Below are 22358 nucleotides of genomic sequence, written 5' to 3'. Positions count from 1 at the left end.
TATGCAGTCTACTTGAGAGCCAAACAGTAAATACTTGGGGAGTTAAGTAACAACTGAGTTACTGAGAGTGCAATAACTTTTAAAACTTACTACTTAGGTATAATTTTTAAAAAATTCAATACAGGATACAGGATGCTTGGGGCTGGTGCACTGGGATGACCCAAAGAGATGATACGGGGAGGGTGGTGGGAGGGGGGTTCAGGGTTGGGAACTCATGTACACCTGTGGTGGATTCATGTCAATGTATGGCAAAACCAATACAGTATTGTAAAGTAAAAAAATAAAATTTAAGTTAAAAAAAAATTTTTGGAATCAAATGTGATGGAATCCACCATCAGCTAATGGGCTGATAGACCAAACTCTCCCAACAACTTGTGTTGAAGATTATCGATATAAATGTTGGTTTAAGATCATTATCCTCCAATTAAAATTTTTTTAAAAAAGATCCTTATAGTACATTTACTCCCATTCCCTGACATCAATGTCTCTAACCCTACTGCTACTGAGTTAGCTATTAATTAACTTTCCCCTTGTCTCTCCATATCTAGTCCATTTCCACAAGCCTGGCTTTCGTGGTGTTACTTACTAGTCTTCCTTAAGGCATGTGTTGTCCTGGGTCAGTTTTCCCTCCATCTGTGGGTAAGTTCTTACTCAAATCTAGGAATGTGCCACTCACATGCATCTCTGCTCTGAACCGAGCATTATTTCTCAGTGCAGTTGATATCCATGTTTCCTCTGCTCACCTTGATATTTGTTTATGATTTGCAGGGTTAGAGCAAACCAGAGGGTGGCTTTCGTAACCAAGTGTCCAGCGTCTCTAGGAGTTCAAGGTCTCTTTAGCCAACAGTTCAAGTCATCAACAGAAGAGATGTCCTAGAGTAGCGTATCATTAACTAATGTTTAAGTTATTATTGCTAAAGGAGACTAGAGAAGAGAAAAGGCACTTTGGGTTGGGGATCAGGGAAGACTTCATAGAAAGTATGAGATTTGAGCTGAGTTATGTTGGTAACAAAGAAGTGGAAGATGCCATAACTGAAAGAGCTGTGGTGTAAATGCTCAAAGAGGTTTTGGGGGGATTATTGTTTCCGACAGATAGTATATACAGATAGACAGAGGATGAGATAGTTGGATGGTATCACCAGTTCTGTGGACATGAGTTTGAGCAAACTGTAGGAGATAGTGAAGGACACGGAAGCCTGTTATGCTGCAGTTCATGGGGTCGCAAAGAGTTGGAGATGACTTAGTAACTAAACAACAACAGATAGTAAGTACAAGAAAGTAGCCCTTTTGCTCTAAGAAATAATTTTGAGAGGACACTGGAAATAATTTTGCCTGGAATGGTTTCTGCATGCCAGTTATTGGATGTGTTTTGGTTGGATGTGCACAGCTACTCATCCAACAGATATTTGTTGAGTATGTGCTCAATACAATCTAGGCATGTTTCAGCTCCCCAAATTCAGCAATGAACAGGACAGGAAAGGTTCTTCCCTTCATGCTGATTATATCCTAAGTGTGGAAAAAACAAAAACAAGATAATACATATAGTAATGTCAGATAGTCAAAGTTCTAGGGAAAACGAAAGCAAGGGAATGTGATAGAGCCTAATTGGAAGGATTAAACTTCGTTTTAGAGAGAGAGGTTAGAGATGGTCACTTGGAGTAGGCGACCTCTTGAATGAGGGGAGGGAGCATTCGTGTGAAGGATTTAGGAGGTGAATATTCCTGGCGAAAGGAACAGCTCGCATGAAGATTCTAAGGTGGGAATGCGCTTGGTCGGGTTAAGGAAAAGCACATAGAAATGGGATGGGAGGTGGGATAACTGAAGGCTGCTTGGATGATATGCCCAGGTCTGGTCCTACTGTTGACCAATTGAATCAGAATCTCTGAGGTGAGGTCCAGGCTACAGTCCTTCTTAGAACCTCTTCAAGTGATTCTAATGGGTAGCCAAGGTTGAGAAGCATTTCATTAGTGGGAAAGCCAAAAGGTGGCCTTTTGTTAAATAAGCAGGCAGATCACCTTGCAGGATGTGATGGAGAAGGAGTGACGTAAAGGGAGTGATCCTGCAGGAGTGTGCTGGGGCTGGGGGGATGATTATCCTTGACGTGGTGGCCAACTGGAGCCCAGGGGGTACTGTTCCAAGAATGAGGTCCCCGTGATCTTTAGTAAGCCTCCCTTGCCATTTGTGGAAGTTGCTTGTGCCAGCTATTGCAGGAGCCAACAAATTAAGGTTTGGCTTATTCATTTTCTGCAGATCGCAGAGATCCAGCTTTCAAAGCCAGGGAACAAAGCAGCTGATCCTGAGCTGAAAAGACTCCCCAGGGAGCCCCTTCTGCCTGAGGAGGGACCTGGTAGAAATCAGTTTAAATAATTACATTCTAAACATAGTTCTACATGCCCATTTATTTTTCTTTAAAAAATAGATGTTACCTTATATGTTCTGTATAAAAAAGCAGCGTAATTCAGTAATAGGAGAATACAGATCCTACAGAGGAAAAAGACTGGCTTCAGGCACAGATGGGCGAGAGCTGGGTGGAGAGTTGCCACCAAGGCTCAGAGAGGATGAAAGTCTTATAAGATGGAGTTCAGAAAAGGAGGCTCTTGAGCTTACAGAAAATGTGATGGTGACGAAAAAGATAGTGTGTGATTATAAGGAATAGAAGAGGAAAAGATACAAGATGCAGAGAGACTTTATCTCTTTAAAGTCCTAAAAACAGAACATCATAGTGAGGCGTGGTAGTCAAGAACAAAGGTTCTAACATCCAAATTGGGTGAATTCCTTAAACTCCCTAAGTCTTCATTTTCTCACTTGTAAAATGGGGAATAGTAGTACCCGAGTCGTCAACTGCTCGTGAGGATTCATGAGAAATTGCATGTTGAAAGGCTTGGCGCAGTGCCTGGCACTTAGTAAGGGCTCATTCTATGGTAGAACTCACTATAGTGTTTGCCACGTCGGCGAAGTTATCATTTAGTTTGTTCTTGGGTCTTCCCTGGTGGCTCAGATGGTAAAGAATCTGCCTGCAGTGCAGGAGATCCAGGTTTGATTCCTGGGTGGGAAAGATCCCTTGGAGAAGGAAATGGCAACCCGCTCCAGTATTTTTGCCTGGGAAATCCCGTGGACAGAGGAGCCTGGCAGGCTACAGTCCATGGAGTCACAAGAGTCGGACACTAATAAGCAACTTAACGCTTTCACTTTTTTAAACCCAAATATTGTGGAAATTATTTTGTTGTTGATGTTCAGTTGCTAATTCCTGTCTGACTGTTTGCTGCCCCATGGACTGCAGCATGCCAGGCTTCCTTGTCCTTCACTATCTCTATGAGTTTGCTCAAATTGATGGTTATTGATTTGGTGATGCTATCTAACCATCTCATCTTCTGCCTCCCTCTTTTCCTCCTGCCTTCAATCTTTCCCAGCATCAGGGTCTTTTACAATGAGTCATCTCTTTGCATCAGGTAGCCAAAGTATTGGAGCTTCAGCTTCAGTCCTTCCAATGAATATTCAGGTTTGATGTCCTTTTGGACGGACAGGTTTGATCTCCTTGCACACCAAGGGACATTCAAGCGTCTTCTCCAGCACCGCAATCCAAAAACATCAGTTCTTCAATGCTCAGCATTCTTGAGGATTAGGAGTTTAGGATTAATAAATACACACTGCCCTTTATAAAACAGGTAATCATCAAGGATCTACTGTATAGCACAGGGAATTCTACTCAATAGTCTATAATAACCCATATGAGAAACTAATCTGAAAAAGAATGGATATATGTTTATTTATAAATGAATCATTTTTCTGTACACCCAAAACTAACACAACAGTGTAAATCAACTATAAAATAAAATAGTAAATAAAAGTTTAAAAAAGAAATTACCTTTTAGTTTTTTTAATAGAAAATATTAAGTAAAAGCTTAAAAAAGAAATTATCTTTTTAGTTTATACCATTAAGTTAAAAATGTGAAGAAGTCAAACTATAGTTCCCAGGTATTTGAAGATAATCAGAATGTGACTAAATTCACAGTCAACTAACATTTATCTGGTGTCTACCACGTGCCAATCACTTGTTTCCCTTTATCCCGTTTAAGTCTGTGAAACAAAGGAGAAGGAATGGGATTGGGCAGAGCTGCAGCGGGGAGACTGGCTATAAAGTCTATGAATGACAAATGCTGGGCGTGGCACTCTCTGAGAAAAGTTCCAATATAAAAGATATAGATAAAATTTAGATATAAAAGTTAGATGGTCAATCCTCAAGCCTAGAAAATCTGAGATGGTTTCAGAGATAGCGACAGTGTTGGTAAATAGCTATGGGTGACAGGGGGCTTTTCAATCTGTTGCTTGGGTGTCAAAGGGAAGCACAAGGCCAGCAGCTATAGGTAGAGTATAGATTCAGGATCTCTGTCCCCGGAGAGAACATTGATCGGAGCTAGTGTAGAAGGTTGGGGGAGGACCTGTGTAATGTGACCCTGAGAACCAAACAAGCAGTCGGGTTCTCTGGGTGGGTAAAAGTAGAATATTGGAAAGCACTAAGTTGAAATTCAGGAAATAACTATAGTCAGTGGATTGTAAAGAGAGAAATTAGCAGAGGAGGACACAAAAATCTTACTACTAGCTTTATATATAATAACAGTAAATTGGGAATCAGGAGACCTGTGTGCTAGACTGTGTTTCCCACAAGAAATTGGAATTATCAAGGCCTTGGTTTCTTTAGTCTGAAAAATGAGGGCTTTGGATTAGATGATGGCTAATCCACCTTTTTGTTTACAATTCTATTCTGTGGAGTACAGAGAGGCTTATGATCTGGGCTTTAGTGGTGTCAAGCTTAAGGCAGCAAGTGAGAAATTATTTCACCTTCCCAGGTTTTCAGGCCATGTCCAGCTTTGTTTTATTTGAATGCAATTTCAGGTTTCTCGCTCTTGGGGTGAATGAACGTAGATATTGTAGAAATGTTTAAGTTGATGTGTGTTTACTGAGGTGCGGGCAGTGGCTTCATGAATAGAAGTGAGAAGGGTTATTAGGTTATTTAATATGTTGATTTAAGTGATGCTTGGTTTTGAGTGGTAGTGACCAGGCTCCTGCTAGGACATCACTTTAATAGATTCTGTCCTAACTGTGCCTTTGCCTAATACATGTGGGTGACTCGAATTTGGTAAGAGAGACCTGTCTGCTGAGCTACACCACTGTTGTTAAAGCACAGGCACAGAGATGGAATTTTGAGTATATCTGTTTTCCCTGTCATCATATTTTTCATGGTAACAGACTCCCTACGCTTGTTAATGAAAAAGTCGCATGTTATCTCCGATTCACATTTTGTTCACCTCTTTCTCTCCATTGCATTAGTCAAATTCATAAACTAGATGGTCAGCTGCCAGACAGGCTGCTCTTCCTCTTTAGAGATAGGTGAAAACCGAACATTCAGTAATTCATTGTTAAAACTTACAGCTCTAGCAGGTGTTTTGACCTTCAGTTCAATTACTCTAAAAAAGCAAGCAAAGAAGAAAAATGCCTGGGACAATCAAATGGGCTATTCAGTTATCCAAAATCAAAATCCCACCTCTACCAATTCATTTTATGTGAAGTCAGCAGAGGGAGATACAGGACGTTCACTGTCAGTTTAGACTGTCAGAAAAAACTTGCCCAAAACCTGTAAAGCTGTCATTCTGCATATGTTCTCACTGCAGAAACCAGAGACCCAACTTTCCATGCTTAAACTTTCTGGCTAGACAAATGGACCCTCTGGGATGATGTCTTTGATGAATATCTGAGCTGGAGTTGCAAACAGAGAAAAATGCTTTTGTTAAGTTATTGGAAACCAGGTCATATAGAAGATTAATATATGGAGTGTGGAAAAACAGATCTAAAACACGGTGTCTCCTCGCCAGGCCTTTACACCAAGTATCCCAATGTGATACCCGTAGTGAAGCAAGAGGAGGATAGAAGAGAGACTGAGCATCTGAGGAAATGGTAGTTTACGTGGAGTTTCATCCGCCTGGAACAATGGCAGGGACGCTCTTTGTTACCTGAATTCCTCTCCAGGTGGTGATCTCAGTCTGGAGTTCCAGGAGCAAGGGTTGGTTAGGGAGTGTGCTTAATCTGACTTTTGCTTTATGTGTGAAGTAAAAGAGAAAAAGTGAGGAAGATGGTTGGATGGCATCATTGACTCAATGGACATGAGTTTGAGCCAACTCCGGGAGATAGTAAAGGGCAGGGAAGCCTGCCTTGTGCAGCCCATGGGGTCGCAAAGAGTCAGACATGACGGAGTGACTGAAAAACAGCGATAACATAAAGGTGACTTGAGACCAATGAGAAGTGGTTCTCTTGACTCAGCTGTCAGCGGGTCCAGCAGAATCAGGGGGGATTGATTCAGGATGTAACCAGGGATAGACATGATAGCCCTTATTTGGTTTTTTATCCTTGATGTATATGGGAGCAAGCTTTACCAGGAGCAAAATTTCAGCCAGCAGTCAGGCGGTTTTGAACTGAGCAAAATTTCACCCAGGAGCCAGGCCTATGGAAGGGCGCTGTCTTCCTCTGCTAGAAAGTGATCAGGTATCAGTCCCTGTGCTGATTGGTTCATGGGTGGACACATCCTGAAGTTGGTGGGAGTAATTCTTGTTTTATTTAGTAAAGCACACCTCAGAAAGGAAAACAATCCATTCTGGAGCATTACAGGAGGTAAGACCAGCCTGTGATGGGTTCCCTTTAGATCACTGTGAATTTTTTCTCTGTGATGTGTTTTTCACCAGGAGCCTAGTCATGGGTAAAAGAGCCATAACCCGTAACTGTCATTCTTCTCCAAGGAGTCAGCCAGCCAGCTTCCCTCTACCCTACAGAGAGCTTGGCTCTGGTATATAATTTTCTGAAGCGTGTCACAGAGTGGTTCAACGGTTTTCCATGCAGCTTGTCTGTGCAACAGAGTAGACAAAAACCAAAATCTTGAATACGGAAAAGCCTCACAATTATATTGAGTATTAATAGTAGCAAACAACCTAGGAGGATAATTTTGGAGCCATTTATAAAATATATACCTTTGTTAAAAACCATCTTGTCAAACCAAGGGGTCTCCTCTATCCACCACCCAGACTCAGGAAAACTAGGGCTCTGATAACTATGACTGTATGACTGAAGTCCCCACCTCTACCAGCCTACTGAGATCATCACGGTGTCTTCGCAAGAAAATGGTTCATTGTGTTCCATTCCATGGTTACCTCCATTCCCTGTATGATTACTTAGGAAGCGTTTTGTTGAAGTGGTTTTTCATTATGTGTAATTTAAGACCATTTATTCATTAGCTCATTTACACAGCACACATTAATTGAGCATATATAATGTGCCTGACACTGGATAAACAGAATAACAAATCACTGTTCTCCTCGTTGCATTTACCTTACTCTGTTTGTAAAGGTTAAAAACAATTATAATGTAGAGTGAGAAGTACAAGTGAGAAAAACAAGTCACGTGTGAATTGCTTAAGGAGATGGCAGCTGTGTAGGTCGTTTGGAAAGATACGCAGAGAAGATGCCATGTGTTCAGGGCCTTGAAGAAGCAGATTCACTAGGAGATTCCTAGTGAACCAGGACATGGAGAGGCCTTTGTATCAAAGGAGCTGCATGCATGAAGATGCAGAAGACATTGCATAAATTCAAATCTGGATTTTACCACTTACAAGGCGCATAAAGTCATTTAGCTTGTGTTGAAGCCTCGACATCCTTATTTGTAAAAGACAGATATATTACTCCTGGGCTACTCACACATTTATGCCGAGACTAGATAGCCCTTGTTTTTGAAATCAGTTTGAAAATGACGAGGCTGGGAATGGTTATGGGATAGGCTGCTTGGTTGTCCAACTGGTGCCCTTGAAGAGGGGGGAGACGGTACACTGCCCGTCACCACAGTGAAGGTTCGGGGCTGAGAGGACCACAGCAGGTTTCAGCATGGTGCTGAGAAGTTAATCTGTTTCCCTTTTTAAATAGCTTTGCATGGAAATTGTCAGTGGGGCTCTCTCCCCAGCCAGGTTTATAGCTTCTGAATGACATTGTTTTACTTTGTCGTTTGGAGGCTAAACAAGGCTGGAGGGAACAAGAGTCTCATTTTCCTATCAGTGGCAAAAGCGTATCAATCAGTGTGATTGAGGTCCAGATGCAGTAATTTAGGGGAGACCCATTGCATACTCCCTTGTTTCTTTCTCCCTGTTTTCTTTCTCTCTCTCCTCCCCTCACCCCCTTTTCCTCCTGCTCTCTCCAGCATCTTTTTTTTCTGCCCCTTTATGGCATTCAGACCTGTCCACTTGAAAAGCAGAAATCAGTTAGAAAATAGCACTCTCTCAGTCCCTTCAGCACATTTTTTTTTTGATGTTTAGGTCAGTTTGGCAGCTGTTGTTCTCCAAAGGACACATCTTAAAAAAAAAAAAAAAAAGAAAAGGCATCTATCACTTTAATGAGGGCCATTTAGATATTAATCAGCAGAAGTAAATAAAGAAGAAAGATTTACTCTTCTTGAAAGTCATATACGCAGAGAACTAATTAGCCAGTGCTATGCAGGAAGAGAAATGCCCTACCTATTGCCCAGGGTTGACTTTCCCAATAACTGTTTAACCATCAGTAATAGGAACGAAGCAACACGTTATAGGCTCTTGTATTAATTATTTTGGGGGATGGATGTAGGTTTTGGGGTGGGGCAAACACTCCCAGATTATTCTTGGGGAAATGGTTCATATATTTTAATAAAATCTGACAAAAGCTTTAATTACGGTAACGGTGTAAGATGTAATGATATAGCTGGATAGGAGGCTGTCTCTTTGAGTGGAACTTATATGTATATTGTGATGATGTAGAAAGGAAAGAATGTACATTTTTTTGATGATATACAAAAGAAAACTTGGGGACCAATAGAGAATGGTGAAGCTTAATTGTGGACTTCTGTTGTTTGAAGGAGTCTTGTGAAAGAGGATAGCGGTCTACTAGTTTTTAATCCCACTGATACGTGAGCAAGGAGGAATAGATAAGCGATGCACGGGGATGATGTAAGTAGAACTTCAGTAAGATATCCCTGTTGTTTATTTCCTGTATCATGGGGTTTTCAAGGTAGGGTTTTTCTTATCTGGTCAGTATGATTTAGATATCATCTTACCACAGAAAGAGGCTGTAATGGTAGAGGGAAAGTATATTCAAGTCAGAGGATTAATATTTATAAGCAATCTCCTGTGAATGATGTACTATACTTTTTTACATACCATATCTCGTGTAACCACCAATTGTATAAAATAGGTTATCTCTGCATTATTTTGCAAACAAGAAAAGTCTGATTGAAACTTTGTGAAAACTTTGCCACCTGCCCTTGTTTCCCAGATTATCTTTGAAAAGAGGCGAAGTAACTTGACCAATGTTACATAACCATGGTAGTTCAGTCAGGATTTAAATCATGCTGTGATTCATGGGGTCACAAAGAGTTGGACACGACTGAGCGGCTGAACTGAACTGAACTGAACTGAATGGCAACCCACTCCAGTACTCTTGCCTGGAAAATCCCATGGATGGAGGAACCTGGTAGGCTACAGTCCATGGGGTTGCTAAAAGTCAGACACGACTGAGTGACTTCACTTTCACTCTTCACTTTCATGCATTGGAGAAGGAAATGGCAACCCACTCCAGTGTTCTTGCCTGGAGAATCCCAGGGATGGGAGAGCCTGGTGGGCTGCCGTCTATGGGGTCGCACAGAGTCGGACACGACTGAAGCGACATAGAAGCAGCAGCAGCATATCTGACTCTAAATTCCAGATTCTTCATATTTTACTATGAAGCTCAATAGATATTTGTTGACAGATTCATCTTTCTTTGAGGTAGGAGGGTTAACCCACTGGTTTCTCCTAGACTTTTCTATTAATCTATTATCAGAAATAAGTTGACTATAAGAAGAATAATTCCTAGTATTACTATAGCAGTAGACATCTTTGTGTTACCTAACTAGCATCTTTGCCCTTTCTTTGGGCAATGGAATTTGTTTTCCCAATGAGTATTAAAAACTACATTTTTCTGATGGAGGTGGGAACTCCTTCTACCCCAATTCACTTCAAGTTATAAGGCTGGGCATACAGTTTGGACCTGATCAGTCAGTGTAGCCTGTTCTGTCCACAGCTATTGAGATTTCATGCTTTCCAAGCTAATTTTACCTTTCTGCTGGAGTCATCAGGGAAGATGCTCTCTTTCCAATGCAGTTGTTAGGCATATAGGCTGCAAGGCTGAGACTATTAGTAGGATTCAGTCTCAGTAATTTGAAATAAAAAAGTTTGTCTGAGTTATAATGAAGTAAATGAGAGTCAAGCCCTATTGATACTCTTGAAGATCCTGGTTCAAGCCACTCCTGAACCCCAATTTTTCAATTCTTTAAAAGGATGTAAATCTGTAGTGTTTTTCTTTTATCTTGGTTTATGTTATTTGCAACCAAATTAATTTTTAAATACATAAAAATCTGGCAATGATTCTTATTTTGTGTGAGTGGCTGATAAATTATGTATCTATAGTCAGTGAGACAGCACTGATTACATTCCATAAGTCTGGTTGAAACTTTGTGAAAACTTCGGCACCTGCCCTTGTTTCCCAGATTATCTTTGGATTGCTCTCAAGGATAAACTGGTTGCCCAACAAATATGTTTAGTGCTTTAGGCTCAGTGTAAAGCTTGGGGGGATGCCTGGATTGGCCTTGATCGAGACATCTCTCTTCCCTGTGAGGTTCCAGAGGCTGCTGTAAATTCAGGGAATAATGCCAAACGAGAAATGAGGTGCTGATTTATTATCAGTTGTATGTGTGTTCAAAACTCCCAACAGCTTTCTAATAAACTTGTTTGGAGCATAGGTTTTGGGTTCAAACCTCAACCCTCTAATTCAAATATTAACTCTAGCCGGTGTTAAGACCACAGTGCCCAGTAGTGGTTAGTAAGAAATATAAAGGTGATCAGTAGATCAGACTTCAGTCAAGACTCTAAATGTGGGTCAGCTTCCTGCACAGCCAGGAAGAGAGCCACACGCAAATGAATGAGCTTTCAATTTCAGTGCAAGCTTCCACTAGAAAGCACGGCCCAGTCATTGGCCTTTTCAATCCAGGGAATCAGATTGGGAAAAAGATGTACATCATCCACAGATTTTGGTACTTTATTCTCAACATCATCAGCAGCGTCAGCATGTACGGCTAGCAGTACCCTTCCTTTGTGATTTCTGACATTAGGATGTGCTGCAAACACAGGGCTTGAGAACTGGTCGGCATTCTGCGAGTCGCTGCGCTGTCTTCGCGCATTTTGCTTCTTTGTCTTTACCGAATGTGTTTATATTTCCACCTAGATGCGGCTCTGCTCTCCAGGGATATACCACCGTGGGAAAAACCTCTATGTAGTGGCACAGTGACCTACTGAGGAGGAGAACCACACGTGTGTTTTCAGGAAGTCATGTTGCAGGATGTGTATGTCTATTAATGTAATCACTGAACCAGAGCCAAGGTCCTGAGGGACTATTTGAGATCATCTTTCTAACCCAGTAATTCTCAAGCTTAGCTACCTGACAGAATGCCTGGAGCGCTTATTAAAAAACACTGGTTACTGAGTTCCACCCAAGGCCTACTGAATCAGAATCTCTTTTGGTAGGAGGGTGTGGTATATGAATACATATTTGTACAACTTTCTCAGGTGATTCTTAGGCCAGCCCTTGGGGATTCCTTTATCTTTTGCCTTCAGGTTGTTTAATAAAAAACATCACTCTGAAACCTCATGAACCATATAAGAATCTAACCTATATTCAGACATGTTAGAAAAATGTATTTGCAACCTCTGTCAACAGTAAATTCTTTGGTTCAGTAAGCCTCACTTTCAAATGCTCTCTCTCCTAGCTCACAGAAAATCCTGGCACTGCAGAACAAGTCAGTTTCCAATCCCCTGCTTATTGTTGTTGATGCTGCCATTTTGTGCTGCTACAGAAACCATGTGACTCAGATTGGGACTTATGTGACCTACCTTATTATTATTTTTTTTTAATGTACCGTCTTTTAACTGATATCACACACTTGGTTTCAGGACTTAATGAAGCTCAGGTTCTTGATGTTTCATTGCAGAAAGAATTCAGTGAGACACACAGTGATAGATAAGAAGTGGATTTATTTAGAGAGAAGCATACTCCACAGATAGAGTGTGAGCCATCTCAGAGAGAGAGAGTGGCCCCAGGGTACTGGGTTGTCAGCTTTTATGCGCTAAGTTGCTTGAGCTGTGTCTGACTGTTTGTGACACTGTGGACTGAAGCCTGCTAGGCTCCTCCTTCTGGAAGTTTTTATCAGTTCAGTTCAGTTCAGTTCAGTTCAGTCCTCAGTCCTGTCTGACTCTTTTCGACTCCATGGACTGCAGCACACCAGGCCTCCTTGTCCATCACCAACTCCTGGAATTTACTCAAACTCATGTCCATTGAGTTGGTGATGCCATCCAACCATCTCGTTCTTTGTCGTCCTCTTCTCCTCCCACCCTCAATCTTTCCCACCATGAGGGTCTTTTCAAATGAGTCAGTTCTTCGCATCAAGTGGCCAAGTTTTTATAGGGATGGTTAATTTCATAGGCTAATGAGTGGGAGGAGTACTCCAGCTATTTTGGGAAAGGGATGTAGATTTCTAGTGGAAGTCGGCTCTCTGCCTTCTCGGATCTGTTTGATTCCAATCGGTTTATGCTGTGTCCTTCAGGTGTGTGCTAAGTCGCTTCAGTCATGTCTGACTCTTTCTGACCCTATGGACTGTAACCTGCCAGGCTCCTCTGATCACGGGATTCTCCAGGCAAGAGTCCTGGAGCGGGTTGCCATGCCCTCCACCAGGAGATCTTCCTGACCCAGGAATTGAACCCACACCTCTCATGTCTCGTGTATTGACAGGCGGATTCTTTACCACTAGTGCACATGTTGCTCTTTTAAGGGTGCATCCTTGCCCCTTCCCTCCCGTTTCACTGCTGAGGCCCAGGTGGAGTACAGTTTAGGTCACAGACATGCTTTCTTCGCTTCTTCTTGGTTCTTTGTTCTGTTTTATTTGACTCCAGACTCCAAGGTGTCCATGCCTGGGATGTTTCTATTTCTCTCAATAAGATTACTTGAACGTCCTCTGGACCTAGGTAAAGTGGCTGAAAATGGCATCAAAATGAATCAGGATTTGCAGGAGCAGAGAAAAGAGTTAAGAGTCAGGAAAGGAAACAGAGAGTCTGGGAGCCTGAATGTGAGTTTGTCTGAAGAGGAAATGATAATTCCAATACGTGTCTTTATTTTTTTCCCCCTTTCGCATTCTCCTGGTAGCTAATCTGCTTGGCCTAATCCTCTTAACTGTGTGTGTTCTATCAGCGTTTTATCTGATCTACTTCTCTGACAATCATTCCGAAGGTTTGCTAGCTTCCTCCTATTTCTGAGAACCTCCCAGTATTACATGGAAAAATCAACACTGTTCCTCTATTTTTATACAAATTTGAGTTCTGGGGGATGCTTAGAAATTGAGAGCCCTCTGTATAGTTTGGAGTTATGTGAAAAGTCTGGGAGCAATGTTTCCAGCTTTCAAAATTTGGTAGGGAGATCCCTGAACAGTCTTTCTCCTCTGTCTGCAGGTTGACTCCTAGTTTGTACACTGTTGGTATGGGCCAGGGGGTTCTGGGCTGAATCAAAGGATGGAGAGAGAGGGTAAAGGAAACCTTGCAAATATATTAGCCTACGTGACTAGCTGCTGACAACATTAATTAGTGGCTATTAAAAGTTCTTTAATAAGCTTGACTTTGCTTTTGTTTGTGTCATCAAGGAAATGAGAACATGATGAGAAGCATCCTTCATTTACCATAATAAAGGCTGCTTTTTCTTCTTATAGACGTGTTCTGCCTAGAGAATGACCTCGGGGTAAAATGGTGTGACCACTTGTCCTAGTACTTCAGTCCCTCCATAATTACTTCCTCCAGTTGGTTGGGAATTCAAATCTCTCTAAAGTAAAATACTCCTGAAGGAGGTCTAACCTTAATCCCTTTATCAGCTTACTCTGTAATTATCAATTAATACTTTGGGAGAGATTTACTTGCAACCAGTGGAAATCAAGATAGTGGTGGTGTAGTGAGTTCTCCAAGTCTGGGCACTGATTAGCAGTGTGACCTTGATTTATATATTTCTTTAGGTCCTTAGTTCTTCATTGTTTTAAGTAGGACTAGGTGATAAATTCTCCAGATGCATTCCTGAAATGGGCCCTGAAAGAGGGCTAGTAAAGAACTTCCTTCCTTCATGGCTTTCTGCATCTGGTTCGTAGAGCTCAGGCCACACAATTGTGCAGCTAGTGAAACAAAAAGATAGTGTGGTTAGACAGAAGCCTTGGGAAGCCTAGATTACCATAAAATTGCTTAGTTGCAAACTCCGAACAGCTTCATCCCAGAGATGAGTTTGTAGAGGAAGAGTATCTTATGGGATGTCACAGCTCAACAACAGAAAAATAGGCTGATCTGATCAGAAGGCATGCCAGGACAGTGTAGACATCTGCCGTGCAGGGTGACATCAACTGGCTGGCTGAACACGCGCTGCGATCCCTCTCCTGACTTGGAAGACCCCTGGGCCTCAGACTTCAAACCTGCACAGATAGCACAATAGCCAGGAGGCTTGGCTTTCTCCTGTCAACACAATACAAACGTTTCTGTGGATACAGGGTTTGGAGTCACCAGAACTGGATTCCAGTGTGATCTCTGCCCCTCCCCCCTCCCTTATTACTAACTTTGAGGTTCAATGTATCCTAAGCCCTGAGCTGCTTTACGAGCTTATCTCATTCAGGTTGTGACCTTGGGCTCTAGATTTCTGTGGATCTTCATTTTCTTATCAGTAAAACTGGAACATTGCTGCCTTATCCAGTAATAGTAATTAACATTTACTGAATGTTTACTATGAGCCCCACACTGGGGAGGGCACTTTTTATGCATTAGTCTCTTATTTCATACTTTCAGTAATTTTAAGAAGTAGACAGGAGCTACAATTATTTCATTTTTACAGACAGGCAAACTGAATTGAGCTAAGGGGGATAAGGCAGCTCTGAATGGAATCTGTAGAAGGAAAGGGCTTCATGTTTCCTGATCTTCCTGAATATCCAACTCAGGGGACTGCTTTTTACTGGTATAATCTAGAAATACCCACCAAGGGGGGCTTTCTGTTTTGTGTCCTGGCTGTATGAAGCCATTTCATCTCAGTAAGGACCAAATGGAAGGCTGTGCATGGAGGTGGTGAGGTGGTCATGAGAAATAGAATCCAAGGGATCTTCTAGGACTGAACAGGAACTGCTCATTTGACAGTACATGTGAATTCCAGAGTCTACTTACGCTGCAGTTTTATTGGCAAATTTCCAAAAGTCACCAAGGATAACGTCAACACACTGAATCCATCCCTTTTCTTCTCCCTGTACCTTCTTTCTGCATCATCTTCCAGAGTTGAGCCTCATTGAATGTTCTAAGCTCCAGTTTTCCTGATCTGAAAAATGGGATTAATAATACTTTAATTGGCTAGTGGGGGAGGGGACAGGGGAATTAAATAAGATATCAGGCATGAAAGTATTCTGTCAGTGATGAACTAATAAGGCTGTTAGGCCTAACAGCCACCATGTTGAAGGCTGATTTATTATTTGTCACTGACTACAGGACTACACCTTTCTTATCTGGAAGACATGCTTTCCAATATTTATTCTCTTTGTTAAAAAGATTGTCATTTGCTAATTTTCTTCCTTTTCTGTGAAATAAAATTAGATCAAGGAGAATTGAATTTTTATAAAAAAAATATGCATTAATTGGTAGGAGAAGGATAATAAGGAAATCAGACAACTGTCTGCTGTTTAGCATATCTGTGAGTGTGTTAATTTAATTAGAACTGCCCTGTATAAATATTAAACACAATTCACTTTCTTTTACAGCTTCTTTGCTTTTCAAAGTATTCCCAGTTAAAATTATCTTTTAAAAATTCTTCTGTGAGTTTGAGGGAGTTAATGGCAGAAAGACAACTCAAATTTAAATGAACTGAGAGCTTTTCATCTTATCATACTTTGTCTCTCTCTCTTATTTTGGTTTGCCTAGCTGCTGGCCCAGAGACAAAAGGAATGCTTGATTTTCTTGCCTTCCTCAATGGAGGCGATACAACATCTTCCATTCAGTGGGATGCTTATGTGTTGCTTTCCTAGGAAGGGAATTGTATTATTTTATATTTCCAAACTCTCAATCATCTTTAGACAATCTGTAGACAATCATCCAACTTTTCTAGGTCATTGCCAAAATCTGAACTGTTTTTTGGCTTGTTCTTTCTTTTGATCCTCCTATCAACCCCCTGAAGGGAGGTTAACGTCATCCCCATTTTACAGGTAAGGGTGGAGTCAGTATGTGAGAGAATCAGACATGTTGGGCCTCTAAGTATTGTTCCTAGTGTAACAAATGGTGGACTTAGCTCCTTCATTAAACTTTTGATAGATTTGGGATAAAGGTAGTAAAGAAAATTGCTCGTGGAATTAGTTTGAATTGAATTCATGCGAATCACAGAATCCCATAAGCAGGCGGTCCTCTCTTACAGGACTAACCCTGTAGGATGAGGTGATGTGAGTGAGTAGCATGCAAGTTCAGAGCTGGGTCCTGTCGTTACTTAAAGTTTTGATTTGATTCATCATGGACTTTTGCATCCATGTAATTTCTTCAGTGTTGCATTAAAATAATTTTTATCCTGCGGTGTTTTGGGCACCACTTGCGTTTTGCACATAAGATGAGTGAGGCACTTGATTTAGCCTAGTCTGAGCCCTGTAGAGCGAGCCCACTGCTAGGTAGGCTACAAGTCATACCGCTTCATCTCCCACACAAAAAACTGAGGTCCAGAATCACAAAGCTGGTAGCAGTGACTCAGGTCTGCTGACTCACAGTTCACTGCTTTCCCTGTTACACCAAGTGGAACTGACGCAGCGTGGCAGCTGAGCGTCAGGAGGGTGTGAGCTCGTAATAAAGCCTGACTAGATGTGCCAGGGCACAAAGTGCAGAGGCCTTGAGCTGCACGTGCCTGTTTAGTATACCACGTCTTCCTCTGACCCATCAAGTTGCAACAGGTAGCATTTAGAGTAGGTAGAAAGAACTACTTGCCGGTGTCGAAAGGGAGGTGTTGCACTGGTTCCTAGAAAGACATAAAATAGAGTGGCAGATGCCAGTGCTGTGGTGTCAGTAGGTGGGGAGACTGTAACACTCGGGGGAGAGAGACCAGTGTGCCAAGTGGAAATGAGTCCTCCAATTCCGTTCATCCCCGAGAGAAGCAGTGTCTTGCTTTCTTTCTGGGTCTTGGGCACCCCTTCAGTTTTAGGTTAAAAGTATTGTTTTGAAGTATCTTGAACCCTTGTTGGGTAGCATCCTCTTCTCCCTCCCCGCAGAAATTCCTTCATCCTGGTTCTTCTTTGTTTTATCTTTGTAGCTCTAATCAGCAGAAACTGCTTCCTGAGTTCTCTATCCTTCCCTCACTTCTGTTCAGTTCAGTCGCTCAGTCGTGTCCGACTCTTTGCGACCCCATGAATCGCAGCATGCCAGGCCTCCCTGTCCATCACCAACTCCCGCAGTTCACTCAAACTCACGTCCATCGAGTCGGTGATGCCATCCAGCCATCTCATCCTCTGTCGTCCCCTTCTCCTCCTGCCCCAAATCCCTCCCAACATCAGAGTCTTTTCCAGTGAGTCAACTCTTTGCATGAGGTGGCTGAAGTATTGGAGTTTCAGCTTTAGCATCATTCCTTCCAAAGAACAACCAGGGCTGATCTCCCTTAGGATGGACTGGTTGGATCTCCTTGCAGTCCAAGGGACCCTCAAGAGTCTTCTCCAACACCACAGTTCAAAAGCATCAATTCTTCGGCACTCAGCTTTCTTCACAGTCCAACTCTCACATCCATACATGACCACTGAAAAAACCATAGCCTTGACAAGACAGACCTTAGTCGGCAAAGTAATGCCTCTGCTTTTCAATATGCTATCTAGGTTGGTCATAACTTTTCTTCCAAGGAGTAAGCATCTTTTAATTTCATGGCTGCAGTCAGCATCTGCAGTTTCCCTCACTTATCTGCTCCTATAACCCTGGATTCTGGATTACAGCATCTGCTAGCGCTTGAGTTGACTCTCTTCTGCTCAAGACATTGGCTCTTTCACAATTTCTGTCCCCATTAAGGCATTTCTAGCCTCCCATGCTGGGGCATCACATCACTCATCAATAAGTCATCTTGCAACCACACTGCTTTTTCTTGAAAGTCAAATTAAAAGTGTTAGTCGCTCAGTTGTGTCTGATTCTTTGTGACCCCATGGACTGTAGCCTGCCAGGCTCCTCTGTCCATGGGATTTTCCAGGCAAGAATATTGGAGTGGATTGCCATTTCTTTCTCTAGGGGATCTTTCCACCCCAGGGATTGAACCCAGTTTTCCTACATTGCAGGCAGATTCTTTACCATCTGAGCCACCAGGGAAACCCAGGGAAGCCTTTTTATTGGGTGACTTTTATTTAGGACAACATGCGTCTAGATTGGGTAAGAGAATCACGTAGGCAGAGCCTTTGCTTTGCTCTGCACTGAATACTCAGAGTCTAGCATGGTTCTCTGCTGCACAGTAGCAGGCCAACAATACTTCCTGAGTGAATAAATAATTACAGCAGTGCAATTCAATTCACTCCAAATTGGGTATCTCTTAAAACTCACATAGGAATTTTCAAAATGACCAAAAAGCAATACATTTCATAGCAAAACCGCAGCATGGGTAATCAAGGAGGTGAAAGAAATTCTAAAAATCGGAGACATTTTGCATGTGGACTGAAAATTACCCGTGTACTCCACTTATCAGGATGGTCGATCCTGCCTTTTTAAACAGGCCAGGCATTTGCTGATGTGCCCTGGGCGCATTTGGAGCTTTTCAGCACCGTGGTCAGAGGCATGTTTCCTTTTATCTGTAACGTGCTGAACATCCGAATGAAGAAATACTCAAGGCCTGGGACAGGGATCTCAGTGACTGTGGTAGAAATTACCCCCTTTTAGCAGAAGGAAATTCACTTAGAGCCTTTTTATTCCTCTTTTCCCGTGGCAGGCTTGCATCTTCCAGCTGTTAAGGCTCTTAGGCTTCTTCAGGTTGGTTTTCAGGTGCCTGGAGGATGGGGAGGGGTTACTATGGAAATTGATATCTTCTGAGTTTGATGCTCCAGGGCAACCACCAGTGGTAGGTGTCCCGCTGATGGCTGAGGTGTCTCCTGTGCTAGGCATGGCCCTCGTCCAAGTGACCAAGTGTATGTAGGAAGCTGGCACTTTTCTTCATAGAGTAATGGCTTGAGGTTTTGACCTGTGGTCATCCGATTGCCAGAGCATGAATTAGGAAAACAAGTAAAGTCTGCCAGTGCTCAACTGATGAAATATGCACATTTTTGAGAATAAGTCCTTCCCAGACTTTCAGGTTTTATTGTATTTGGTTGTAAAATCCCAAAGCCAGATCGACTCACTCTTAGATCCTATTAAATCCTTTTTAGGGAAAAGGAGATACACCCCTCACCACCTCTGCCTTTCCTAAAGACTCCTTTTTGTCTTCTTGTTAGCTATATTCAAAGCCATGCAGACTCCTCTGATGTTTACTGATTTCCCATCATTAGGAATACCATGGCCACTTTGGAACCCAATATATTTTATGCTTCTTTTCAAGAAGGTGAATCTTCTGGGGAGAAAGTTTTATAGATGGGGAAATGGTCTCACTTATGTTAGTTGAGGGAACCAAAATGAAGGGCTCTCCCTTGACTCTGTGTGCTCAGCTCAGTCGCTCAGTTGTGTCCGACTCTTTGCCACCCCATGGACTGTAGCCCACCAGGCTCCTCTGTCCATGAAGATTCTCCAGGCAAGAATACTGGAGTGGATTGCCCTTTCCTACTCCAGGAGATCTTCCCAACCTGGGGATCAAACACTCATCTCCTATGTCTCCTGCACATGGCAGGTAGATTTTTTACCACTGAGCCACCTGGGATACCCCCTTGACTCTTTAGGGGTAGTCTAAATACATGTCATTATATATTAACAATCTCAGCTCATCCTAGGATTGTGTCCATCCTCTCTTGCTCCCAGTTAACTATGATAGCAAATATTGGTCATGTCTAGGCTCAGAGGATGGCCAGCATAGCCATGGAAAAAGGCATGGGATTACCACGAGAACAGGAGAAGCTTATGAACATGGAAGCACTTTTATATTAATAATCATTCTCAGATATTAAAAATCATTCTCGGGCTTTATGTATACCCAGTCACTTCAAACCTTCCTTGTAACCCCAGGAGATAATAAGGGTTGTCTTCAACCTCAGCAGGGATCTCAGCATTTTCATTCAACTTTACTAGTGTGTGGTGGTCTCCTCACTTCATCTCCTTCAGTGATGATTCCAAGCTATCACCACTCTCCTATTTCTCTTTTTCAACTCTCAGTTTAATTGGAAAACCTTCCTCTAAATCATGGGGGAAATCGATGCTACTTTATGGTATCTCCTTCAATTCTCTAGCCCTCTCTTACTTATAAACTTTTTTTCTAATTTATTCTATTTCCTTTTCTTTGGGCTTAGAGGTTTCGTCTCTGGTGTAAAACCAGTCCCTTCTGTCTTCCAGGATTTTTCTCAAAACACCTAATCCCCTCCACCCACTGGATAACACCTCAGCCTTTCCCTTTCTACTTGGCTTCATGCTGTCAGAGTAGCCTTTCCGATGACCCCACTTACCAGATATCCCTCTCTTAATATCTCATCCTTTTAGCTCCCATCTTGAATCTTTTTGCTTTCTTCTTCTCCCATCTTTTCTTCCTCTTTTTTTTCTTTCTTTTTTTTTTTTAACCCAAATCACCATTCATTATTCAACTCACTGAAATCTGAATTATCTTTTTATTTTTTTGGCTCCAATGAATCCTTCTTAGGCCAATGATTTGTCTTCTCACCAAGCTTGCCATTCCTCCAGTATTTGCCATTTCTGAATGTGGCAACACTGTCATCTAGCTAGCTAACCCAGACGTTTCACCCTGCCTCTTTTCACATCTTCTACAGTCAACCAAGTTCAATTAATATTTATTTGTTTCTGTCCTGACAGCTCTCACTGTCAGCTTGCCCTTGGTATTCCTGCCCCCACCACCATGGTTCAGATCCTTGTAGTCTGCTATTCCACTGCAGCCGCCACCTCCTAACAGCCCCTCCTCCAGACCTCTTCTATTCAAGCCCATCCTCCCATATCGCAAGAGGAAGTCCGTCCACATTCACCAAGTAAAACGGAAAGCGAATCTGATTAAAACCCTTATTCCCTCCCTGTTGCTATAGGATAATGTTATATTACCTGTATAAGGCTTTCCACAGTATGACTGCCAGTTTTCCAGTCTTGGTGCCCACCAAATCTACCTTACTCTTTACCTTCCAGCAACACCCAGTCATTGATTGTGCCCCTTATTTAAAATACTGTTTCTCAAATCTGTGCTTTGCTTGGGCTTTCCCTGCTGTTAATATTAGTCTTTCCCTGTTTGCTTAGTTAATTCACACTCATCCTTGGAGAATCAGCCCAGGCATCATCTCTCCAGCGAGCCCCCCAGTTGTTTCTCCCACTCTCTCCATCCATCCCTTACCACACTGGGTTAGTTGCCCTGCTTTCTTTTGGTGTCAAATGTTGTGTATATGGGCTACTATTGTACTCAGTATATTGAACTATGGTTTTCTTTTCCTATATTTGCTTTCCTCACTCTGTCTCCATACTTCCTCAGTATATCATTTGCATCTATAGCACTGAGCAGAGTTCTTGACACGCAGGAGGTGCTGAATCAATGTTAAGTTTAACACATTTATGCAGAGTTTAGAGCAGTTTGAAAAAAAAAAAAAACAAAACACTAGCCTTTTCCCCATAGAGTAAGGGGGAATTTGTGGGGCCATGCGTTAAAAAGTTTTGCAAATTGTTTCTGTAGCCTATTTGTCTCTGTTGTGGAGATACTGAGTTCAGTTCAGTTCAGTTGCTCAGTTGTGTCCGACTCTGCGACCCTGTGGACTGCAGCATGCTGGGCCTCCCTGTCCATCACCAACTCCCGCAGTTTGCTCAAACTCATGTCCAGTGAGTCAGTGATGCCATCCAACCACCTCATCCTCTGTCGTCCCCTTCTCGTCCCTCCTTCAATCTTTCCCAGCATCAGGGTCTTTTCCAGTGAGTCAGTTCTGTGCATCAGATGGCCAAAGTATTGGAACTTCAGCTTCAATGTCAGTCCTTCCAATGAATATTCAGGACTGATTTCTGTTAGGATGGACTGGTCAGATCTCCTTGGAGTCCAAGGGACTGTCAACAGTCTTCTCCAACACCACATCTCAAAAGCATCAATTATTCTGTG

General features: G+C 42.3%; 1 protein-coding gene across 2 annotated transcripts in view; it reads left to right on the top strand.

The window, feature by feature from the left end:
• NRXN3 (neurexin 3) overlaps positions 1-22358 on the top strand; it is a 1763013-nt gene that overhangs the window by 287146 nt on the left and 1453509 nt on the right. The window lies entirely within an intron of this gene.

The sequence above is a fragment of the Capricornis sumatraensis genome, chromosome 2, assembly GCF_032405125.1.
Source record: "Capricornis sumatraensis isolate serow.1 chromosome 2, serow.2, whole genome shotgun sequence".
Taxonomy (NCBI): domain Eukaryota; kingdom Metazoa; phylum Chordata; class Mammalia; order Artiodactyla; family Bovidae; genus Capricornis; species Capricornis sumatraensis.
This window is presented reverse-complemented; position numbering and strand designations above follow the sequence as displayed.